Raw genomic sequence first — 6,000 nt, forward strand, 5'->3', positions numbered from 1 at the left:
TTCTTTCAGCTCCTTATCAAGGACATATTCCTTGTCCTCGTACCGCGTGACTATCCTGATGTTCCTGATCCAATAATTAAAATTTGAACCATCAAAGGTTACTCTCCCACAAACGTTCATGAGAGAGGAGCTGGTAGGTTTTGAGCCAGAAGCAGACTTGTTGGAAGACATCTAAAAAGAAGAAAAACAAGTTTATATTATATATAGAATCCTTAATAAGACATCCAAATGTAATATTAAGGCTAGGACCCAACACAATACTTTATAACTTGGATGAGGGATGCCGTAATCCATGCTATAAAATACTTGAGGTAGGAGAATGACGATTCACGAATTTCCACTACGAAAAACAAAATAAATTATTAGGTTTTAATTGGATTGAAACTCCTAGATATTTTGAGATTCATTGAAATTTTCAATCGCATGTTTAAATCTCGATTGTGCCCTCTCAACTTTGTGATTGGGATGTCGAGGATCACAAATAAGGTGTGAATAACCATGCAAATTTACTTGGTACCCTTAATCTTTATCACCTAATCAATATGTCGGTTACCCACACGTGCTCCACTGATCTATGATAAATATTAAGTCACCCTTTGCCACTCTTACTAGTCCATGTTAGTGTGTTGGTCACCCACACACGCTCCACCAACGACTTGGTAAGGTACAAAGTGTAATTTCATGGGATAACACCAAATTCACATATTCCTAAAGTAACTAAGATCGGGAATTTATAGGAGGTTTAGTTACTTTATTATCATCATTATACTTTCAATGAGAATTATAGTCCTTGTCCTACCCGTTTGGCTAATGAACCTCCACCAGTCAAGGAAGCGGTGGGTAAGAGTGGACACCCATTAAGCTGCCATTTTGTAGGCAACAACCTTATACCTCCCTTATAGATCGGCTTCGTGAATAAGGCCTACTAACGGTAAAACTGACTTGCTCTTATACATATATATTATTAACTTATGATACTATAAAGTATAAGGGTTGAATTTTAACTTTTAAAACCCTAGGGTTTGGAATTAAAGTTTTCTAAAGTGACTATACAAATTCCAAAATTTGAGGGAAAGTTTTGAAACTATTCAAGACTTTTCAACTTCATAACATATGAGTTTAATGGTCTATTAAAATGAAGACTCTTCATTTTATGTAACCTATGGTTCTTTAATGACTCTTTAAAGCAATGACTTTTGGTAATCAATCACTTGAGGAACAATTATGGACTCCATCAATAACATTTAGATCAAGAATTACATCATCAAGCAATTTGCAAATAATTCCTATGATCTACCAAAACTCATAAGCATGAACATTCAAATCAACAATTTCAAGAATCCTATAAACATATATAAAACTTGAAAATTTGATAATAACCTTTGAAAACGGATTAGCATAATATATACCACATCAAAAACAGATTTTATAAGTTCAAAACAATTTAGGGTAATGATTCTAGTCCATTTCCTGCAGCAAAACTTGAAAATCTGCACATAGGGCCTCCTATGCACGAACCTACTCGACGAGTAGGAAGAATATTCACTTGTACTCATCGAGTCCCCCCATGGACTCGGCGAGTCCACTGAACAGTGAACATAATTTTCGACTTTTTCAAGTAGTTTGCATCAAATATAAAGAAAACAAGCCTAGGCTCTGATACCACTGATGGGTTTTGAGCATTCTAACACTCCTATGGTGTACATGCAACCCTAGAAACCTTGGATCTATGTATTCTCTAATATTCATGCAAATTTGATTTTTCCAAGGTTGTCATCCTAACTAGCACGGTATGGGGTACTTGTAATATAAAATTAGTAGAATGACATACCATGAGGTTCTTTATATAGTGTGTCACATGTAGGGTTACGCATCCAAACCCTAATGTGCATGACTTTTCATTTCCTCCATGATCCATGGGTTTTGTGACAACCCGATATTTCAACTCTTTGTAATGGCCTAATAGGTCAAGTATTCTAAACATTTTTGAGTTAATAAAATTAACTTTAATAATAAAATGTCCAAAAAGTTTCTATTTAAATTCTTCTATGTTTAGATATCATTAACGAGAATCGAAGGTCTCGACAATGGTATTTCAATGGTAAAAAGTCTGGCAAAAACCGACGTCAGATAAAGAAGTTATGAATTTTTAAAGAAATTCCTTAATCACGTCATTTTAATAAATAAATAATAAAAATAATTTCTGAATTTGCCAACGGAATCTAAACGAAAGTTGTAGATCGTAGTCTCACCTTCGCGGGGATATAAAGAACGTCGAAAACGGAGTTCGTATGAAGGAGATATGAATTTTTGAAGTTTGATAAATAATTTATATATAATTTTTATTAAAAATTCGGTATTATCCGAAGAGGAGTCAGCCTTGGGCCGAGGTATGCGCCGCGTACCCTCGTACGCCCCGCGTACTCGAGGGCACGGCCTCGGATCGTCCACGTCGCCCTATGCGAAGCTATCCAACCCGCTGTCCCATCCGACCCGCCCCATCTGAAATACGTAAGCGATGACGTATGGGTACGCGCTGCGTACGCCCGTACGCCCCGCGTTCGGAGGCGGTTCAGCACCCCTATAAAAGGGATGCGAGCCTTTCCGAAAAATTTGTTCATTTTCTCTCTTTCTCTCACGATCTTGCCTCGATTTCCGTGCCCGTTCAACCCCGAAGCTCTGGTCTTTTTGCTCAAGTCCCGAGGGTCGATTTTACTCCCGAGATTCCCGAGAATCCCGAGAAATATCCGTTTCCCGAGACGAAACTCTGCCCGGTTTTCGATCTCGCTATCTTCAAACTTCCAAGTGAGTTCATACCCCTTTATTCAACCTTTGAAATGATTTTAAATGTTTTAAATACATTATGGGGGGAATACAAGTTAAACACTTATAGTTATTGCTTCGATCACATGTGATTGCATTAATCACAAGTGATTAATAACTAGGAAACCAATGATTTTATCACTGTTCAAACTGTTTTACTTCAAAATGTTTTACAAACTCTTTTACTTATCAAATGCTTTATTGTAAACTTTGTTTTACTACCTATAAATTTGCATGCCCTTATATGTATAGTTGTATAAATAATGTTTAAAGGGCTTAGGAAAGCCACCTGTCCTATTTCCTTTTCCTCGATTTGGATGTGGTCTGGTGGAATTTCGGGTGACCATCCGAGGGTCGTTTCAATATTAGTTATATATCATATATATATATATATATATATGTATTGACATAAAAGTACTTCCATATTCATACTTATCAGCACATCATTAGTAAGTTACCATCGGGGTAACACAGGATCATACTACTACAATTTCTAGATCAACGAGTCAGTTCATTCAAGAGTCAATACTTATTACTAAGAGAACATATACAACGATACTAGAACAAGTAACATTATATTGCATATACACGAATACGTTAACAATTTTGATCCACTATATGGGAGCATGTCTTAATTGTCGTGACCCGAGTTGTAGCCAGAGTCTCTTGGAGGGAGAGCATGAGTTTGCGTATAGATCTATACTAGATTGACTATCCTACACCTCGCTGCTAGCTACAGTGGGACCGACAGGTCTGCGGGTGCCAAACGTCATACCTTATTTTTCGACTATACGTTGTCGATGTTACCAATCGATAGTATGGTGCAATTTATCACATGATACCTTAATATAAACCCGGTTTAAGGTAGTTAGTACAGCAGTAGTTCCTATAAAACAAAGCTACAGTACTACAAAAATTTACCCATTACATTTTGGTGATAACCTCACTTAAACTTTAATGTACAAACTATATTTTGATAAATGATAGTTACACTTGGGAAATTACACACTTTTACATCAAACAAGCGTACAAAACAGTTAAGCCTTGGTAGAGGGCTACTTTAACAGAAAATATAGGTTTTCTGAGAGATTCAAACGTTTACAAACACTTACATACATTTACAACTCATACTTGCGACAGGTTCAAACGTTTTGATAACAAACCTCGACACTAAAATACTTATGAATTCACCAGCTTAATGCTGATAAACTCTTTCAAAATAACTTGTATTCTCAGGTCATCAGTAGACAGGTACCGATGCTAGCTTTTGAGAAGATGGAGCGCATTCAAGACTCATCATACTATTTTGATTTACATTATATTTTTGGTGTCTAAAACTGTACGGAACACGCTTGTATTAAAATTTTATATTTAATGCAATGGATGATGTTGTTTGCTTATTTACATTTACTGTGTTGTGATACTTTACATGACGTCCTCCGCCCCAGAACGTTTCCGCCATTCTTGGTTTTGGGGTGTGACAGATTGGTATCAGAGTATTGTTTATAGTGAAGCAAGTATATCAACCCATAAAAGATATATTAAACTATAAACCCATTTGGGATTAAAACACTCTGACCAAGAGTCTATACTTTAAATACTAAAATAGTAAATTAAGTATACTAGTCTGCATTCATACTAAAACCAGTGTCACAACGATAAGAACAAGAGTATTACGATTGTTAAATATCACAGGTAAGCTAGCAGATGTATGGTCAGTCCTGGGAATGGCATAGCCTGATCAAGTATGCTGGTCCAAGGAGTGATTAGCATATGCCCTAGAATAGTTGTGATGTGTTAACAAGTCTAAAAACTTACCAACAATGCCACAAAAAGATCAGTGGAACTTAAACTTAAAATACTATAGGTGTATTTTGTGCTATTAACTACATACATACTATATCTTTATACCTCTCTTCTCGCGTAGATTTAAATGGTTGGATTCCATCACGACGACCCGTACTCTCCAAATGAAGGCAACATAGGAATGCTCGAAGCAGAGTCTGACAATGAACACCAAATTCCATTGGATGATCATCAAGCTGAAGGCTTCTCAGATGGATCAGACTTTGAGCCTGAAGTCAGCAACCTACTGCTCGTAGGTCAACCCCCAAACAACAACCCTCGACCAGCTTTTCCAGGTCCTACTCCCTTATGGGCAAACAACTTGAATCGTTGGAGTGATGAACAGGGTCAACCCTTACCATACTTTGGGGACCGAAGCTTTTACAACGTCAGCAATGGTGGCTCTGCTGACCGAGCCCTGCCTGTCATTATCCGCAGAATAGCTCGTAATGTCGAGCAGGGTAGAGCAGCCATCGACCGGGTCATGGAGATTGATGCCAACTTAGGTGTCAACACAGTCCGCATCCGCCGTCTTGAAGAAGACATGGAACGGACCCGGAGAACCAATGAAACCCTACAATAACATCTGGTTGCCTCTCAAGCTGAAGTCATGGAACTCCGAGCTCGTCAAAGTGCTCATGAGCAACACCTTCAAGAGGTGGTCCGTCAAATGAGAGACCTTAGGGTTCTCCCGAGAAATATTCATCGCCGTTAGATGATGTCTAGTACATCATTATCTTTAGGGTTAAGGATTAGCCTTTAACATCTGTGCTCTAAGTAGCACTTGTCTGTAAAATATTCCTAACTTTCAGTACTCTAATTAGGAATCTAAGAACTGTCAAACGTTTCTATATGGTATGATGTAAGACCTACTGTTAGGTCGATTTTCCTTGAACTTATTACATCAGTAATACTAGTATTATTGAAATCTATCTAAATTATGGGAAAAATCTATACACTTGTGTTTTCCTACTAATATTTCTTGTTGTGATTTCAAACACTCATTCAACTGTTGGGCTATGGTTAGTTAGTCCATATATCACTCTCATGTTGCTTACAAAATGATTCTTACCATTTTTCTTACCTTTATAAACTTATAGCTGAAAGATGCCTCCTCGCAAATCTCCCAGGAATAATCCTGCACCACCACCTCCTCCGCCTCCGGTCATCGATACTGCAGCCCTAAATGCTGATGTAGCTGCAGCAGTGGCAACTGCCATGGCTCAGTATCACTCTTCTGATGCCAGCAGAGGTGGAACCCCTGTGGAATCAATCCCGGTTGAAACCCCAGTGCGCTCGAGAGAGTTCTCTTACAAGGATTTCACCAACTGC

This window comes from Lactuca saligna, chromosome 9 (assembly GCF_052625555.1).
Source record: "Lactuca saligna cultivar CGN05327 chromosome 9, ASM5262555v1, whole genome shotgun sequence".
NCBI classification, from domain to species: Eukaryota; Viridiplantae; Streptophyta; class Magnoliopsida; order Asterales; family Asteraceae; genus Lactuca; species Lactuca saligna.